Below are 21104 nucleotides of genomic sequence, written 5' to 3'. Positions count from 1 at the left end.
CGGGGGTGCTGACAGCTAACATGTCCTGAGTGACAACTCGCACATTCCTGAGTCTCTCTGGAGGTGCTGACAACTCACACATTCCTGAGTCTGTCTGGAGGTGCTGACAAAAATCATTCCAGAGTCTCTATGGAGGTGCTGACAACTCACACATCCTGAGTCTCTATGGAGGTGCTGACAACTCAGACATTCCAGAGTATCTGTGGGGCTGCTGATAACTTACGCATTCTGAAGTCTCTGTGGGGATGCTGACAGCTCACATGTCCTGAGTGACAACTCACACATTTCACAAACTTGGCCGCCTAATACACTAATCAGATGATCCCCCTCGAGATCTTCACCTTAGCGCCAGGACACCTCCTGGTAGCAGCTGCGCTCTACAAATGCAAATAACATTAACATTAACATTCCTTAGTCTGGAGGTGCTGACAACTCACACATTCCTGAGTCTGTCTGGAGGTGCTGACAACTCAGACATTCCAGAGTCTCCTTGGGGGCTGCTAATAACTCTCACATCATGAGTCTCTTTGTATGTGCTGACAACGCATACATTTTATAATAATAACAATAATCCACATTTATAAAGCGCGAACAATCACCCGTAAGGGTCTCTAGGCACTGGGGGCGGTCAGGAAGATTTAGCAAGCTATTGCCCAGAGTCACATGGTGCTTGGCTAACCTGCCACCGGAGCCGGGGATCGAAAAGTGGTCCTCAGATTCCAGTGCCAGTCGCCCTGGACGCGGCACAACACCTCTCCCTGAGTCTCTCTGGAGGTGCTGACAACTCACACATTCCTGAGTCTCTCTGGAGGTGCTGACAACTCACACATTTCTGAGTCTGGAGGTGCTTTCAACTCACACGTTCCCGAGTCTCTATGGAGGTGCTAACAACTCGCACATCCCGAGTCTCCATGGAGGTGCTGACAACTCACACATTCCTGAGTCTCTATGAAGGTGCTAACAACTCACACATCCCGAGTCTCTGTGGGGGTGCTGACAACTCACACATTCCTGAGTCTGGAGGTGCTGACAACTCACATATTCCTGAGTCTGGAGGTGATGACAACTCACACATTCCATAGTCTCCCTGGGGCTGCTGACAACTCACACATTCCTGAATCTCTCTGGAGGTGCTGGTAACCCACACATTCCTGAGTCTCTCTGGAGGTGCTGGTAACTCACACATTCCTGAGTCTGGGGGTGCTGACAACTCACACATCCCTGAGTCTCACTGGGGCTGCTGACAACTTACACATTCCAGAGTCTCTGTGGAGGTGCTTACAGTTCACACATCCCTGAGTGACACCTCACACATCCCTGAGTGACAACTCACACATCCCTGAGTCTCTCTGGGGGTGCTGACAACTCACACACCTTGACAGAGATAGCTGCAGAAAATGGGGAGGGAGGGAGAGCCACCAGGGCTCTTGCCTTTGGAGAATGGAGATGGTAATAAACTTAACACAAAATCCTAACTTCTGTGAATACCAAAAGTAGTAAGTTTAGAATTAGGACGACCGATAGTCTCAGGGATAGGCTTGGTGTTAGAACCCCTGTTCCAGTTTGTGGATCACTACCTGAGACCTCTTGTACAACAAACACCTGCCTACCTTAAAGACACCCGCGACCTACTGAATCTCCTCTGAAACATGACATACCCGCAGAGAATTACTGCCTGGTAGGATTGGATATAGAAAGCTTGTACACGAGCCTCCACCAAGAAGCCACATTGCAAAATATTGAAGAGATACTATTCAAACAAATTTGGTCACATGAAACACCAAGACACTTCATCCTTGAATGTTGCTGCCTAGCAGTGACTGAAAACTATTTCAAATATGAAGGGACACTATATCTCCAAACGCATGGGACTTCAATGGGACATACATTTGTGAGTAACTTTGAAGAAAAATACTTCCTGTGAGAAACCAATCCATTCAGAACAAAGATCCTCTTCTGGAAAAGGTATACAGATGATATACTCATGATCTGGGGAGACAAGCCAGAAACTCTTCCAGAATTTCACATGTGGATCAACACCCAACACAAATTCCTTGAGTTCACATATACAACTAATGAAACAACACTAGACTTTTTAGATATCACAATCTATGAAGAAAACAATAAACTACTAACAAAAACATTTTACAAACCACTGGATCGTCACTTCAAGCAGCGTCAAATGGCTAAAACCAAGATTTGCGAATAGAAGGACTGAGAATATCTGCAATATGCTATTTCATACTAAACCCAGACAGTTCCTCAAAGAACCCAATTTAACACCTTTGACAAGTAGACCCATCATAAGACCCATCCTTGTGGCCACTGTTCAGTGTACCACCTGATCAGAAAAACCAAAACCTTACAACTGACCGACGATATTGAGTGGACACTCAAACTTCAAACAAACTGTAATACTACCCAGGTAATATACATGATTACATACACAAGCCATTTGAAATATATTTGCATGACGTGCCAGAAGGTAAAACAACAAATCTGCGAACATCGCAGCAACATTAAATGTAAAGATCAACCTCCGGAGGAGGTAAAGTGACTGACTGGAAAACGGGAAACGTGGTGGAAAAGGACCCAAGGATGAAACCACTCACCTAACTACCTCAAGCGAAGAACCAGGATATACCGCTATTAACCAGTTAGAGTGTATGAGGTCCTTTGAACACCATTCATAGACCCTAGCATACCATGACAAGTGACTCATTCTCTTTTGATTTTTATTATTACGCATGGAAGCTGAATGAATCACTGCTTCTTTCTACCCACTTTGATTTTCTGAATAACCCCCCCAAACATATCCTTTGCAAACGGTGCCCAGAGGGTGTAGACGACCTGCAGCCTAAAATGTTCTTGATTGTGAACTACGTTTCCTGGCGTATCAGGTGTTGATATTTCCAGTCAAATTACTCCAAATTAAATGGGTCTTGGACTTGAGACATCTAAACTCATAGTTGACTGAAACATGTCAACCATGATAGGCCTATAATCAGGCCAAATCTATTGAATTTCCTGGAACTCTAGTGGCTCCTGAAACATTTCTCCACTACCACCCCCTACCAAGGTACTGGCCAATTTTCTCTTCTGAGTAGTCCCACACTTAACTCTGACCTGCTAGAGTAGGCTCTAGGGGAACTGAAAATCTCTTTAGTTTGCAGTGTGCCCCAAAATGTGATGAACTTTGCAGTTCTTATTCGAGGTTGTTGGATATTTTGGTGCAAACTTGGCAGGAGGAACTAAAGCGGTTGAGCCACAGTGTCCTCTGCTAGACTCTTGTGATAAAGCTAGCTTTTACACATTCATGCCTAGCATTCATCCGCTGACTGTGAATCTGTTGCAGACAGAGTGGCAACTCAGGAGATCTGAACCCCTTCAAAGTGCATCTTATTTTGGCACCCGTTACTTTCATTAACTTTTGTCTCCATAAATACACTGGGCCTCATTTATGAGAAGTGACGCATCGCTGCATGAAAGCAGCGATGCGTCACTTTGAAGTGTGCCTCCTTGCGACATGATTGATATGTCATATTTACTGTATGATGCATCATGTTGCCAGGAGTTACAGATACGTCAGTGTGTCTGACGAGTTTTTATGGCGCAAAAGTGACGCATTGCTGCAGTGCGTCACAAAAGTAGCGCAACTCCAGCAATGCGTCCTTCACATGGGGCAAGCCCCATGTGAAAGGGCCTGCGCCAGTCCTACGCCTGCTGTGAGGCAGGTGTAAGATATTGATGAAATGGCGTCCTAGAAGTGATGCAGTGCAATCTAATAGATTTCTCTGCGTCACTTCTATGACCCTTTCTTGCATCAGAAAGCCCACCCCTGCATACATTATACCTGGCGCAGGTATAATGTATGCAGGGGTTTACAAAGTGACGCATCTACCTAGATGCGTCACTTTGTAAATATGGTGCAACAAGGCACATTTTTTACACCGCTGGTGCGTCACAAAGAGTGATGCACCGGCGGCATAAAGGTGACACACAGCCTCATAAATAAGGCCCCTAGGGTTCTGCTTCGGGTCAAAAATTTAAAACAATAAGAACAATACTCTTTCTTTACACAGTTGCACTCATTTCATTACAAAATACCTCTCCCTGGTCAGTGAACATTATTGATGGGGAGAATTTCTGTTATATTGTAAGCAATATAAGAACCTCTGACCACTTCGGTCTCGGGTGACCAATGCAAGTAGCAGTTTCAACAGAATTCTTAGCTCTAAAAAGCTGTCGCTCTTGGCATCCATGAGACGTCATATGCAGTATAGTAACTATAGGTGGACATCCTGCTGCCACTAGCTTTGAAAGTCATGAAGGGTCTTCAGCAATGCTTGGAAGGGAGGCAAGATTATTCTTCAGTGTTGTCTGCACTCTCATGATAATGACTCTCTCTTATTGAATTGATGCGACTGCTATGTGATGTGACCTATGTTTTTTTTTTCGGTGTCTCGTTCTTTTTTATTTTTAGAACTGGCATTAAAGGTGTTTTTTTTTCTTTTCTTTTAAAAAAAATGTTTTTATTGGGTTTTACACTTACAACATATAACCATTAACATATAATCATCAGCGCATTGTGATAATAGTGCCTCTATTTACTGAGCTATTGCTGCTATGGATTAAATTACAGTATAATTGCATTGGTGTGGGTGTGTCTGCTGTTTTTTACATGGTCATTCCCACTTGCCCCATTTACTGGAAAATGTTTGAAGTTAGGTGTTGCTACCTAAGCACACGTGTCTAAAACAAGTCCCCTACAAAAAGAAATAAATGGCATTTCATATATGCATTATATGTATAGGAGAATATGTATTTTATGGTCTAGAGTGCCTATTTGACTAAAAAATATAGGGGCACTATTTCCAATCAAAAACGAATACTAGAGCACAATTATACAATCACCCCAAAAAATTCAATGGGCCTCATTTATGAAAAGTGATGCATCGCTGCGTGAAAACAGCGATGCGTCACTTTTCTCTGCGTCCTCCTTGCAACACCAATGATGCGTCATATTTACAGTATGACGCATCATGTCGCAAGGAGTTACAAATACGTCAGTATTTCTGACGTATCTGTAAGCGCAAAAGTCACGCATTGCTGGGGTGTGTCACAAAAGTGACGCAACTCCAGCAATGCGTCCTTTCACATGGGGAAAGCCCCATGTGAAAGGGCTTACGTCAGTCTTATGCCTGCTGTGAGGCAGGCGCAAGATTTTGACGCAACAGCGTCCTAAAAGTGACGCCGTGAAATCTCATAGATTTCACTGCGTCACCATTATGAGGCTTTTTGCGGGTGAACGCCCCCTCTGCATACATTATACCTGACGCAGGTATAATGTAGCGCAGGGGTTTACAAAGTGACGCATCTGCGTAGATGCGTCACTTTGTAAATAGTGCGCAACAGAAGGCATGTTTTACGCCACCGATGCGTCACAAAAAGTGACGCATTGGAAGCGCAAAACTGACGCAAGGCCTCATAAATGAGGCCCAATATATTCAGTTCCACTCCATTCCAAACAATATTATTTAAGCAACCACAACCCGCTTTCAAACTGCTACGTAGGTGCAGTCAGATACATGAGAGTTGGGCAGGGCCGGACTGGGAACCAAAGCAACCCTGGCAATTCTGTCCGACCAGCCTCCCATGGGGTGTGAAAGTGTGAAACGCCTTTGTTACCGATATAGCAGTATAGCTGCAAAGCTGGCCCCCCACAGATGCAAAACGCCCCCCAGCCTCCTGGGGAATGCCATATGCCCAGTACTGCCAGCCCAGCCCAGCCCTGGAGGTGGGGACAGAAAACCAAAACTAAAAAGGCTAGATTTATTTAATATCAATGCACTTCGGACAAAATATCCGGATGGACTGAACTTTAAGAAAGTTTTAAACGTTCATTATATTATATTTCATTCGTCTGCAGCAACAGTGAAGTTATCTTTTGTATTTTTAATCTATGCAGTTGAAGGAACAGAACAAGGGAATCACATCTTGAGTATATGAGATAAAGTCCAAAGAAAGTATCAAGAGTGAGCTATCAATTCAAAATTCAATAAAAAACAAGGGGGCATATTACCAAGGGCATTATCGCCGCATTAGCAGGACTTTTTCCCGCTAATGCGGCGATAATTTCATCGCCCTATTACCAAGCTGTCGCTAACACCAGTTAGCGACAGCTTGTAGGCGATAGCGGGCATTTAGGGGCCCACTTTGCATGTCAGCGATAATTATCGCTAATGACATGCAAAGTGGGCGTGCCAAGATGTTAGCGACTGGAAACAGTCGCTAACATCTCTAACTCCTATTAACAACTTTTGGAAATATTCGCGCTAAGCGCGAATATCTCCAAAAGCTAACGCCTGCTAAAAGCAGTTCTTAGCCATGTTATCCAATGGAAGTTGGATAACATGGCTAAGAGCATTGTCACGATAATGCATGAATATCGCTGATTTTTCAGCGATATTCATGCATTGCGCAGGATTTTTACCGCTTTTGAGATGAACCTTGATAATATCAAGGTATCTCAGCGGTAAAAATCCTCGGTGCTCGGCGATATTTTTTTCCCGCTAACCAAGCAATAGCGATAATTATCACTAAGATGTTTTGTTTAGAACACCAGCCTTTAAACAGTACGCCCATTTTTGTCTGTCATACTATATACAATTCCTCATTTCTTTAAGTGGAGGAGTGTGTCTCACTGATTAGAGCGGCAGACCCTGATGCAGAGGTCTGGCCCGGGACCAGGGTTCAATTCCCGACGCGGCAGGGTCCTGAGCCCAAAAATGTCCACGGACTCGATAATTCTCGCCTCGGTGCCTATTCTAATCATGGGGTCCCACGCTGCAACTCTGGGCAATAGTTGCTTAATCTCCACTACGGCGGCCCACCCGCTGCGGGATGCCTGGCTTTCACCCTGGGGATACCCAGTAGGGGTTATCTCACAGGGAAAAGCCAGGACGGGTTCCCAAGGCAAGCGCCTTGATGCCTTCGGGTGATACGTGCGCTATATAAGTCGCAATACATACATACATACATTTTAAAAAAAAAATTTGTTGTTGTTTTAGAAAACACAAGTGCGTAACTAACATTCAAATTCATCCAATAAAATCTTGTAAAAATCTACCCATTAAAATCTACTTTCAAGTAAAACATCTAAGATAGTCCCATATAATATGGAAAACGTCATGATTACTACATCTCAGTAATCACAGTTCTGACTGCCCTCATGAATCTCCGAATGGCACTTGCTATATCCCAAAATCACATATCAGCTAGAAATTCTCCAGCGTCCTACAGGTCTTAATTCCATATTTCAAAAATATTGGCGTTAAAACTGGCTCCGCTTTTGTTTAAGATTTAAACAGTCCAACAGAATATGCAACATATCACATTTGGGGACTGATGACAATCCTGTCGGAAAAGGCTATGACTGATGGTCGGAGACTTTCTGACTGCATCGTAATATGTTTCCTTTCCGAACACCTCATTACAATGGAGGCGGTCGGAAAGGAATCCAATTAGTCATTCCAACTGGCTTCCGACGGGCTCGGAGAGCCCATCCTCTAGTCGGAATCCTGTCAGTAATCCCAAGGGCAGCTTTTTCCACCCATGGGATTACGATGTCGCATTATGACAGCCTTTCTGTGCCAGCCTATCCGACACAGAAAGGCTGTCGGATTTCGACTTTGGGGGCCCCCGGCAGGGCCCTCGTGGGTGCACAGCCTCTGGTTGGGGGCCGATGGGCACCTATCATGCCCCCCTGCTGTTCCCTCCCCCCCATGGCAGGCACCTTGAGGTACCTGCCACGGGGTGCAAGGATGAACTTAATCTCCTATTTTATAGTGGAAGCATGTATTCAGGTTGGAATACATGGTCCAATTGTAAAGTATAGGCATGCAATCGAACAGTGTTCGGTTGCATCCTAAGCAGTCTGTCGGGACCGCCAAACAGGTGTTGGTCGCTTCCTTGAAGCCCTAAGTGTTCAAGCCACAAGTACAGTACCCTCCTACATGAATCTTGTTTTATTTTACCATATGGTGTATCTTACAGGGGTTGAGTCCAACCCTTATTCCCAATAATACACTTCTTAGCAGCTGGTTTGGTAAGGTATCCATATGCGGAAATCTCACTTTATTCCACAAAGAGTTTACAATAAATTGGACAATTTGTTCCCATTTAAATAGTGACAGTCCCATTCGCGGGACAGATCTTTACCCAGAGCTTTTAACTCACTATTTGATATTTCAATTTGTAGGTTCTGTGGGAGCAACATTACTTTCATATCTTTACAGACAGCACTCAATTTGATCTTAACATGTTTTGCCCATTTTAATTCACTTTTCAAAATGTTATTCCTGTGCCACTGAGAAACTTTCTGTACTTCGTCCCCACTCAGTGTTCCCTAGAATCTTATTAATGCATTTGCAGTCAATATATTACATGAGATTACACCAGTTTATAATCTTATTGCTTGGATCATGGTGGAGCTGGTTAGTGACAATAAGCTCTTCAAATACTTCCCTTCCTCAGCGTCCCACCTATTTTTGCCACTAATATATAGTGGCTCAGCTCCATATTGAAGTAGCGGGGGGGGATCATTGCTACATAGGCTTTTCGGACTGGTCTGTATGACATTTCTCCGAAGTCCCTCTTGAATTTTTTCAGGCATTTACTGAGGCCATAAACCTAGTCTTCAGTGTCTCTAATTGTGTTTTCCATTTCAAAGACCTCTCAAAACAGACTCCAAGATACTTATATTTGTCAACTAATTCAAGTGTCTGGGCACCTAGGTGCCAGTTAAACTTACTTTTTTTTCTTCCCAAAGCAAAGCACCCTAGTTTTATCCATGTTTACCACTAATATTTTACACCTACAATACTCTCTAACTATGTCTAATTTCCTTTGCAGGCCTCTTTCTGTTTGGTAAACAATCACTAGATCGTCTGCATACAGGATTCATGCCACATGTTTACCATTCATTCTGGGACTAAATCCATTTGCAGCAGCTAAAGTCTTAGTCAAATCACCAAACAAATAAGGAAGAGAGTAAGAGGGCTTATACACACCCCTGTCTCAACTCGTTAATAATTTGTATTTTTTGTGTTAGAGTCCCTGGATTATTATTAGAATGTCTTTTGGGATGCATTGTTTTTTTAATGCCTCCCACAGGCAATTCCTGTCTACCACATCAACCACATCAAAAGCTGCTCGGAGGTCTACGAAGTAGCAGAATACATTCCCCCATCTCCTCAACAGTCTTACATGCAATGAATCAGAGTGAAAAACAATGGTCAATTGTACATTGATGTTCTTTAAAGTCCCCTGTTCTGGAGGCAATATGCAATTAACATCAGCCCATTCCTTTAACATTCCCAAGATTATTTTAATGAATACCTTTTCAACCACATCAAGAAGATTAATCAGCCTATAGTTTTTTTGGGCGTTGCATATCTCCCTGTTTGTGCATCGGTCTCATGATTGCGGCTCTCCATTTTTTAGGTATACTCACTGTATCCAAAATCCTATCAAACAGCCTATACGGTAGCTCGGCCCACCAATCCGGGCTGGGGTTTTATGATTATTGCAGGCATATTATCAGGTCGGGATGCGCAAGTCATGGTTAATCTTGGTATGGTAGTTCTGATGTAACTTAGAGAGGATTTGGACCTTAAGTCCACACCAGCTTTCTCCCGAGAAGTTACCTTTTCCCCCACTCTGTCCTCTTTTTTGCCATACATCTCCTCTAAATAGTCCACCCAAGCCTCTTCTTCTACCACATAGCTCATCATGCCCTGCGTTTTTCCTGGTCCTTCTTTTACCAGTTTCCAGAAGAGTTTTATGTTTTTGGTTTCTATTTCCTCTCTCATATTTCCCCATCACCTCTCTTTATGATCTCTTTTCTGGTCTCTGATTAAAGTTTTATACCTTTGTCATAACTTCATCAGCACATTATGACTTTCTGTTTCGTATCTTATTTTGAGGTTGCTTTCCCCTTTTCTTATCTGTGCCTTTAAATTCCTACATTCCACAGTAAACCATTTATTTTTCTTACTTTGGGTATTGAAAACTTTTGCATTCCTTATTCCCTTTCCTTTTAGAGCTACTCTAAGATCCTGTACCACCTGTCTGAATATTTTCTCATACCACTCAGGGTGTGCTATCAAGGCATCCTTTAGTGATATATTTTGCTGCAGATAAGACAATTTTTCCATATGAACTTCTGTTAGTCTAGTGGTAAGTCTTTTTGGATAATCCATCTGAAGAGGGATCACTGTTTCCCTCTGCATCATTTTCCTTGAATCAAATGTAATTTCGGAAGATGGTAATCACTTCCCACTTCAGACCCCACTGAAAGTTCCTTATTGTGTCAAATATATATATATATATATATATATATATATATATATATATATATATATCCACCACCAGTCCCGCCTCTTCCTAAAGAACGGGTCCGACACATGCGTTGGAAAGTTTTATTGCCACCATCAGGACATCAGATTCCAATAAAAACACCTGGCAGACGCGTTTCGGCGTTTGCCTTCCTCATTGCCAGCATTGTGTTCTTAGAAGCGATGGTTCTTGTGTGGGGTCTGTACCGCTTGTTGTACTCCCATTGGAGTCAAGTTGGTCCAACCAGAGGCTCCGCTGTTAGTCCTCAGCTGCAGTACTCGCTGTGAATGCTGGTAAATGCAGTCCCCACACTAGTAAGTAGTCCGTACAGTTCTCACAGACCGGGCATGTAGGCATTTCCCCCAACGTGGACTCAGGTGCAGTGACCGGTCCGTGCACTTAGTAATGCCCCGACAAATGTCAGCCGTGTGAGATTGCCCATTTTCCGCTGTGAAAACAATCCATGGCGGCAATCGTCTCCCGGTGGTGTCCCAATCAGCGGGGAATACGCTGCTCTCTCCCCAGTACCCAAACACAGTCTAGGGTGGGGGGGCGCCACTGTGTGCTTTCAGCACGTTATACCACAGAGAAATGCCGGCTTCAGTGGAGCACCAGACCGAGAGGCGTGTCGGATCTGCAGCGCCGACCGCTGCACTAACATCCACCACCAGTCCCGCCTCTTCCTAAAGAACGGGTCCGACACATGCGTTGGAGCCACACCAGGAAAGTTTTATTGCCACCATCAGGACATCAGATTCCAATAAAAACACCTGGCAGACGCGTTTCGGCGTTTGCCTTCCTCATTGCCAGCATTGTGTATATATATGGGAGGGAAATGTTCAGCATCCTCTGTGATATGTATAGTTAATTGGACATAGTTGCTGCCCAACCTTAAAGGTCTGCTATGCAAGGCAATCTTTCCCCACCCTACTGTTTAAACAGAATAGGCCTTTTGAGCCCAGATCTTTTCCCAGACCATTATGTCATTTAGAATAATTAGTTGTAGGAAAATATGCCACCTTTATATTGTATGGTTTCAATATTTCTTTAGACCCTTTATTCACTTTATTTTGGTTTAATTTATATGGTTCAGGTCCCCCATCAGTATAAAAATATCTTTTTGGAAATGTTTACACAACCAGTCAATATCCTCCTTCATCTTTCCCATTTAAAATCTGCACTCCTCAGACCGCCCACCCTGTACATATGGATTAACTATTATTCATTTTTTATTTGTGGGTTATGGGTCCCAGAGCTCTAGTTTACACTCTACCAACCATTTGCATCTTGCTGATAGTGCCGTCAACTTCGTAGCTATTCTGGTGGATGTCAGAGTGGCTATCCCCCCTGCAGGACGATCTTGCTGCTTTTTATTCAAAACGTATGAACAAACATGGGGGCATATTATCAAGGGGGTTTATCTCCGCTTTTTTGGCTTTAAAAGCCAAGAAAGCGGAGATAAAATTATCTCCCTATTACCTAGCTGTCGCTAACACCAGTTAGTGACAGCTATTAGGAGATAGCGACCATCTTGGGCCCCACTTTGCATGTCAGTGATATTTATCACTAATGACATGCAAAGTGGGCGTGCCAAGATGTTAGCGACTGGAAACAGTCGCTAACATCGCTATCTCCTATTACCAACTTTTGGAGATATTCCCGCTAAGCGCGAATATCTCCAAAAACTAACACCTGCCCTGAGCAGTTCTTAGCCATGTTATCCAATGGGAGGTGGATAACATGGCTAAGAGCATTAGCTCGGTAATGCATGAATATCGCTGACTTTTCAGCGATATTCATGCATTGCGGCCGATTTTTATCGCATTTGCGATTAACCTTGATAATAGCAAGGTTTATCTGCGATAATTTCTGACGATGCTTAGCGTTAAAAAATTTGTTGCTAAGCATCGTTAGCGATAAATATCGCTTAACGTTGGTAATATGCCCCCTGTATTCTACGATCCTTAGGACCTGATTCACAGAATGAACTTAAGATTCAATCCTAAACTTACTACTATTTTGGTATTCACAGAATGCACTTACTACTTTTGGCATTCATAGAATGAACTTACTACTTTTGGTATTCACAGAAGTTAGGATTTTGTCTTAAAACAGACTTAAGACAGACTTAAGACAAAATCCTAATTTAAGTCTGTCTTAAGTCTGTCTTAAGTATGTCTTAAGACAAACTTAAGACAAAATCCTAACTTCTGTGAATACCAAAAGTAGTAAGTTCATTCTGTGAATACCAAAAGTAGTAAGTGCATTCTGTGAATGCCAAAAGTAGTAAGCGCATTCATTCTGTGAATACCAAAATAGTAGTACGTTTAGGATTGAGTCTTAAGTTCATTCTGTGAATCGGGCCCTTAGGGTTTAATCGCACAGCCATTAGATAGAGCATTAGATAGAGCAAGCTATCAATAATATATCATATGGTAAAGAAATGTTACAGTTCCTCTCTTTTTGAAAATTAGTGTATTAAAACTGTGTTTGCTAGAATGTGCAAAAGAGTGTCATTTTTAATGAGGTACATTGTGATTTATAAAATGTGTCATTACCCTGCTTACGAGGTATACAGCAGAAGAAATAAATACCAGCATAGAAAGTACAACAATAGAATTAAATTAAAATATTTATAGTTCTGAGAAAATGAACTTTGATTGTCTCCACGAACATAATGGGGCTTTACTTATCTTTTGCTTTTATTTTGCGCAAAGGAGCTGTCAATATTCAGTTATAAAAACGCATTTGTGTGTCTATGTGTGAAAGAATCAAATAATTTAAGAAAGAAAATATAATTTGCCTATCTTTAGTTTCTATGGCAAGATCATGATACAGTTGCGGTTTGGAGTCACATTGGGGCAGATTTATGTTAACTGGCGCATCCCCAGGGATGCGCCAGTTTAATGTGCGCCACAGTGCGCCACTGCTCCACCATGGTGCAAGGCAGTGAAGATGCGTGACGCATCTCTGGGCGCACAGGCGGCGCATTGCAGGAGTCATGTCGCAAGTGCGACATGACTCCTGCAATGCACAGGGGCCACCTCTTCAATGTATGGTGCGTCACCCTTACGCCTGCTTCAAGCAGGCGTAAGGAATTGACGTAGAAAGTGACTGAGTGAAATCTCATAGATTTCACTCAGCCACTTTTAGGAGGCGTTCCTGTGAAGGAACGCCCCCCCCCCCCTGCGCAGGAACGCCTCCCTATGGCGCAGGGGTTTCCAACCTGATGCATCTCCTAGATGCGTCAAGTTGTAAATGGGGCGCATTGTTTGCGCCGCCGTTGTGTCACATTACGTGACGCAATTGCTGCGCAAGGAGGCGCAAGAGCCTCATAAATCTGCCCCATTGTATTCAACATCTTTTTTTCCCTGTCGGTGAGCAGGGTGATGAAGGAATGTGTATATGCACAAATAAAGCATTTCATCATCCCATTCACATGGAAATGTTCCTTTCCTTCGGTACAGCTGAATGGATTTTCTTGCCAAACATGGCATGAAGCAGAACTTTGCCTGGGATTTGATGTAAAATCTAAACCCTGCCTAGGGTGCAGCTGCATGAGGGAGCATTACACTGCTGTTGGCTGTGCTATGTCTGTTTTGTGTGAAGGGAGGTTGCACTGCTGCTGCTAGTGCAGTACCTACGTCTGCGGTACTTATGCACTGCTGATGCTTATGTTGACCTTGTTTGATGTGCAGGATCATTTGTATCTATGCAGTCCACGGGGTATTCCAAAGCATGCTTTGTGGCTATCAATAATGAACCTTTTGTGTTCATGTGGAGAATTACACTGCTTCTTTACTGCTCTGTGTGTGATGTAAGCTTGCACCTCTGTTGTGTGCTCTGTTTGTGTGTGTGTGTGTGTGTGTGTGTTGATGTCTGCTGAGCTGCTACTGCTCTCCACCTCAATCTCTACGTGCCGCTAACACAGAAGTTAGTTTCAGGAAACAACTAAAAACATGGATTTACTCACTACCAGACACAGTATGTCAAACCCTAATATGATCCTTTCCTTTTTCTTGAACGGTCTAGATCTTGTCATCTGCTAGACACAGGAAGTCTCAGCGCCAAGAAACTCTTCGGAGTGATAGTGCGCTATACAAGAACCCAATCAAATCAAATCAAATCAAATTTTGTGTAGGTTAAAATTCTGTTATGCTGCATGTGCTGTTTCCATTCCAAAAGTGTGTGATTGAAGCTTCCACTGTCACCCTGCTGTATAATGTATACAAGTTGCCATGATGTGTGTGTGAAGAGAACTTTCCCTGCTGCAGCCTGTGCTTATTTATGTTCTATGGATGCAATGGAATATTGCAAAGCTGCGACCCACTCTTGACTTCTTATTGAATATGCATGAAGCTTACACTCCCGCCTGTGCTGTACATGATGTGTGTGAGAAGAGAACTTTCACAGCTGCAACACCCGTGCTTATGCTCTACCGATGCGATGGAGGCTTGCACTGCCTCCTGTGCTGTACATGATGTGTGTGAGAAGAGTACTTTCACAGCTGCAACCTGTACTTATGCTCTATGGATGCGATGGAAGCTTGCACTGCCTCCTGTGCTGTACATGATGTGTGTGAGAAGAGAACTTTCACAGTTGCAACCTGTGCTTATGCTCTACGGATGCGATGGAAGCTTGCACTGCTGAATATGCTCTACACGATGTGTATCTGACGAGAACTTTCACTGCTGCAGCATTTACCTATTTATGTTAGATGGATGTGATGGAAGCTTGCAATGCTGTAGCCTACACTGTACATCTTCTTGAATTTGAGTGAAGCTTGCACTGTCACCTATGCTGTACATGATGTGTATGAAAATACAACTTTCACTGCCTGTGCTTATTTATGTTCTACGGGTGTGATGGAAGCTTGCAATGCAGCAGCCCACACTGTACTTCTAGTTTAATGGGAGTGAAGGTTGCACTGGGTTGCACTGTTGCCTGTGCTGTATACATGATGTGTATGAGAACTTCAACTGCTGCAGCCTGTGCTTATGTCCTATGGATGCGATGGGAGCTTGCACTGCTGCATATGCTGTACACGATGTGTATGTCATGAGAAACTTCACTGCTGTGCCCTGTGCTTAAATATGGTCTATGTATGCAACGGAAGCTTGCAATGCTATGGCCAACACAATACTTATTCATGATGTGAGTGAAGCTTGCATTGCCGACTGTGCTTTACGTGATATGAACGTGAAGAGAACTTTTACTTTTATAGCCTGTGCTAATTTATGTTCTACGTAAGTGATGGAGGCTTGCAGTGCTGCGGCCCACACTAATTCTTTTTGAGTGAACCATGCACTGCTGCCTGTGCTGTACATGATGTGTATGAGAATACAACTTTAACTGCTACAGCTTGTGCTTATTTACGCTCTATGAATATGATGGAAGCTTGCACTGCTGCAGCCCATGCTGTACTGCTTTTTGAATGTGGACGAAGCGTGCACTGCTGCCTGTGCTGCACATGGTGTGTATGTGAAGCAAATTTTCACTGCTGTAGCCAGTGCTTATTTATGTTCTACGGATGTGATGGAAGCTTGCAGTGCTGCAGCCCGTGCTGTACTTTTTCATGAATGTGAGTGAAGCTTGCACTGCTGCCTGTGCTGTGTATATAATGTGTATGTGAAGAGAAATTTCACTTCTGCAGAATGTGCTTATTAAAGCTGCGGCCGGCACTGTACTTCTTTTTGAATGTGGATGAAGCTTAAACTTCTGCCTGAGCTGCACATGATGTGTGTGTGTGAAGAGAACTTTGACTGCTGCAGTCTGTGCCTATTTTTGTTCTATGGATGCAATGGAAGCTTGCAATGCTGCGGCACGTGCTTTACTGCTTCATGAATGTGAGGGAAGCTTGCACTGCCTCCTGTACTGTACATGATGTGTACGAGAAGAGAACTTTCACTGCTGCAGCATGTGCTTATTTATGTTCTACGTATGCAATGGAAGCTTGCAGTGCTGCAGCCCTTGCTGTACTTCTTCATGAATGTGGGTGAAGCTTTCACTGCCACCTGTGCTACACATGATGTGTGTGAGAAGATAACTTTTACTGCTGAGGCGTGTGCTTATTTATGTTCAAGGGATGCGACGGAAGCTTGCAGTGCTGCGGCCCACATTTTACTTGTTCTTGAATGTGAGTGAAGCTTGCACTGTCTCCTGTGCTGTACACGACGTGTATGAGAAGGGAAGTTTCACTACTGAGGCTTGTGCTTATTGATGTTCTACGGTTCTACGGATGTGATGGAAGCTTGGTGCTGCGGCAAATGCTTTACTTCTTCATGAATGTGAGTGAAGCTTGCACTGCCTCCTGTGCTGTACATGATGTTCATGTGAAGCGAGATTTCACTGGTGCAGCCTATGCTTGTGTTCTACGGATGTGATGGAAGCTTGCACTGCTGCGGCCCATACTGTACTGTCTTCATGCATGTGAGTGGAGCTTGCCCTGTTACCTGTGCTGCACATGATGTGTATGTGAAGAGAGCTTTCACTGCTGAGGCTTGTGCTTATTTATGTTCTACATATGCAATGGAAGCTTGCAATGCTGCGGTCCATACTGTACTTCTTCTTGAACATGGACGAAGCTTGAACTTCAGCTGCCATCACTGAGTGTGTCCTGACCGCTCAAAGGCACTTGGCAGGAAATATTATTCTGCTGTAGGTCCCCAGACAGGACCCCCCACCCCCGCCCCCCGCAGATGCTCTTGAAGATAGCGACTCCAAAGTTGCTGTAGGATTAGATATGGCGGCTTGTTGCAGGTGACCTTACCTGCTGGATTCAATTCAGAGGCGATAAATCTGCCAAGCGGCTGATAAAGCATCCGTTTGTTCAGGAAACTAAAACACACACAAGGACGTGCCCTGAGATGCATATTTTAAAGACGTGATGTATATTCATGCGTCTCTTCTGGTCTGGCGGAACGGAGCGCGGCTGAAGTTACTCATCTTTGCAGGAGGCGCCGCTCGGAGGCCGCGAGACATGATGGATGGAGCGCGCGCACTGTCAGGCGGCGCCATCCTCTTTCTGCCGCTGCCCGCGTCCCACACAGGGGGACATCAGCAGGGCAGCCCCCTTAGTGGCCACTAGTCGTATCCCCCCCTTCTCAGGGTTAGGAGGGGAGGCTCTGGGAGCATCACCAGCCCCTCCACCGGGTTACACCAAGGATGCACTTCCAGGGGAGGGCACTCTCGTGGGGGGGGGGGGGGGGGGGGCGGGTACATATGCCCCGGCCGCCTCCAGATCAGGCGGCACCATCCTCTTTCTGCCACCTGCATGGGGAGCAGTGTCCAGACCTGAGGGGCGCGGGGGAGGGGGGTGGGGGGGCGGGAGTGCCCGAAGCCTCGGCCCAGCTTCTCAACGACCTGCAGGGCCCTCGGTTTAAGGGACTTGCTACTCTCTGCTCGGAGGGCAAGGGGGTATGCACCCACTGCTCTCTGTTTTGGTGTAAGGGGGTTCGCACCTACTACTCTCGGTTCGGTTGTAAGGGGGTTTGCACCCTCACTCTCGTTTCGAGGGTAAGGAGTTTGCACCCACTACTCTCTGTTCGAGTGTAAGGGGGTTTACACCCACTACTCTTGATATGGGTGTAAGGGGGTTTGCACCCTCACTCTCGTTTTGAGGGTAAGGGGGTTTACTTTGCACCCAATACTCTCGGTACGAGGGTAAAGGGGTTTCAACCCACTATTGTTTCTAGGGTAAGTCGGATTGCACCCACTACTCTCTGTTTGGGTGTAAGCGGGTTTGCACCCATTACTCTTGGGTCAAGTGTAAAGGGGTTTGCACCCACTACTCTCTGTTCAGGTGTAAGGGAATTTGCACCTACTGGTCTCTGTTCGGGTGTAAGGGGGTTTGCAACCACTACTCTCTGGGGCATATTATCAACAACTAGCGATATTTATCGCTAAATAGGCTTAGCAACATTTTTTTATCGCCGCGCATTGCAGAGGTGACGTGCTATTAGAAACGTTTATCTCGAAGGCGATAAAATATCCGGCGATAGTGGCGAAATGCGTGAATATCGCTGGAAAACCAGCGATATTCAGGCATTATCGCTAATAGGGTCTTAGCCTGAAAATCCACCTCCCATTGGATATACAGGCTAAGAAGTGGTCAGAGCAGGCGTTAGGTTTTGGCGATATTCGTGCTTAGAGCAAATTTTTTCATCGCTACGCCGGCGATGATAATAGGCGATAGGGATGTTAGCGACTGCTTTCAGTCGCTAACAGGTTGGGTACACCCACTTTGCATGTCATTAGCGATAAATATCGCTGACATGCAAAGCGGGCCCCAAACCGCTCACTATCGCCTACAAGCTGTCGCTAACTGCTGTTAGCGACAGCTTGCTAATAGGGCGATAAAATTATCGCCGCTTTGTGGCCAAAAACAGCCGCTAAAGCAGCGATACTCTCATATCGCAAGCCTTGATATTATGCCCGTCTGTTCGGGTGTTTGGTTGTTTGCACCCACAGCCACAGTACGAGTCGTGTGGGAACTTTAGAAAGCTGGTGACTTTTCTCTGCTTTGGTTTCTCCAGTGAAACGTCGAGAAATTCATGGAAACACTTCCATATTCCCAATTTTGCATCTGAGAATGCGATTAAATTGAGACTGCCACGGCGCACGCAGTGTGCCTACTTAAAAGGGCAGACATCTTAGTGCCGCATTTGGCACTTGACAGCGCTCTGGTCGTGGGGACCCCGGGGAGTCCCCCACCCCCTCAAAGTTTGGCACTTAGGTTGAGCCACTTCCGGCGCACAGAGGGTCGGGCGAAGTACTTCGGGCAGTTGTAAGCCTGAGCAACGGGGGGCTTGCCTTGCAATGCCCGCCCTATAAAGGCATGCGTGAGGTCATGGACTGGGGGTCCATGGTAAATTACGGGGCAAAATCCTCCAGGTAGATGTTAGCACCTATTGGGTTGGCCAAGGTGCAGTTTGGCTCATCAGGCGGACAGGGCAGCTTAGGTCAGTTACCACTCCTTGCCCTTGGATTGCCCTTAGGTTAACCCACCGCGATGGCATACTTCTTGTATGAAATAAACCTACAGCATATTGTTTTCCAACAAACTTGCTTTTGTAAGAATATTTTTGCAGTGCATTCTATGTTCATTATGCGGGGGAGGGTTGCCTATATCGGCACTATGTAATATTACCGTTCCCCCACATCACCCCCACCTGCAGAGCTCGTAAACATGCAGTAATCATTGGTAACTTCCCCTGCACTGTTCCAGCATCTTGTTCCTGAGGCCCCCGATGAGTCCCCGAGAGTCAGGTGCAGTTCACCTGGATTTAAGCAGGGACCCCTCCACCACTGATGTCACAGGGGTGATGTCTTCACACCTGGACCGAACGCCTTCAAATTAAGGTTTCAATCAGAAAACCAGTGGCACACGGCGCTATTAGACAAATATGGATCATATTAACAAGAAGCTGCGATAATTATCACAAAGCGCGCTTAGCGCTGTTTTAAATATCGCCAGCTATCGCTACATTTCATCACCGAGATATCGCGTTATTATCAACGCTTATCTCCAAGGCAATAAATAATGAAGCTATAGAGGCGAAATGCAGGATTATTGTTGGAAATCCAGTGATAACACTGCAGCGATAGGGAATTCATTGTTGATACGCCAGTGTGGTCGTAGGCTGACAATCCACCTCCCTTTATACATATAGCTAAGTCTGAAATTTAGCAGATGTAAGCGTACGGAGATAACCGTGGTTACCCCAGCTTTTTATATCGCTATGGGTGTCAGGATCCGACTTGTAAATACCGCGATGTGCGGTTAGCGACTTTTTCACTGTTGTTTTCTGAGGGAACGCCTTCTTTGCATCAATGCGAGGGGTTAGTGAAACGGTGGCTGACACAAGGAAACACGCGCGGATGCCTATTAGCGTGTACTTGCTAATACTGAGGTAATTCAATCGCCGCTTTTCGGCCGAAAACAGCTGTTGAAGTGGCGATGTTGGCCTTGATAATATGCCCCTATGTCTTTATCACTAAAATATTTACAGAGCACTGTGCACAGTAAGTTTCGCGCGTCACTCCATGAATCACCCACGCCTCGTTGAAGAGTCAGCCAGTCCCTGAGCCTACCTTCAATGGCCATCGACTGTGTGACCTACGAACTCCAAGCCATAACATCTGCATGTTAAACTTACAAGGCCTGAAAAGGCTTCCTCCAGAGCCCCTAAGAGATATGTGCTTTCCCATTGTATTTCGTGTCCAGTTGAGACATGCAGAATCTCTCTTCCTCCAGGCTCCAACTTTTATTTGTGTCCTAATCTCTACTCCAGTCTTTCCAGGGTAACTTGCTTATCTAGGAGCATTTTGGAACAGGCTGAACTGACCTTGTAACCCTCGGCTTAAAATATCCCATTAGCTAGCATCTAAATGAACAATATTCTCAGATGCTTTAAATAAGCAATTTTACATTCTTAACAGCATACTAGCAGCCCGTCCCGACGTTGTCCGGGAGCAATTAGGCTTCAGGGCCCCCGCCCGCCCCGACGTTGTCCGTGGGTCCCCCGGAGCCTTCCTCCATATATTGCAGTATTATACCTCTATGTTTACTTTGTACGCTTTTGTAACCTGCACACGTAACTTTTTCCTCCTGTAATGCACCGTTTGGCTCACTTTTTTAATGCTCCATTTGCTTCCTCTTGCTACCTGCACACGTCACTTTTTCCTCCTATACCTCTATGTTTACT

The sequence above is a fragment of the Lissotriton helveticus genome, chromosome 1_1 (assembly GCF_964261635.1).
Source record: "Lissotriton helveticus chromosome 1_1, aLisHel1.1, whole genome shotgun sequence".
Classification (NCBI taxonomy): domain Eukaryota; kingdom Metazoa; phylum Chordata; class Amphibia; order Caudata; family Salamandridae; genus Lissotriton; species Lissotriton helveticus.
Note: the sequence above shows the minus strand (reverse complement) of the source record.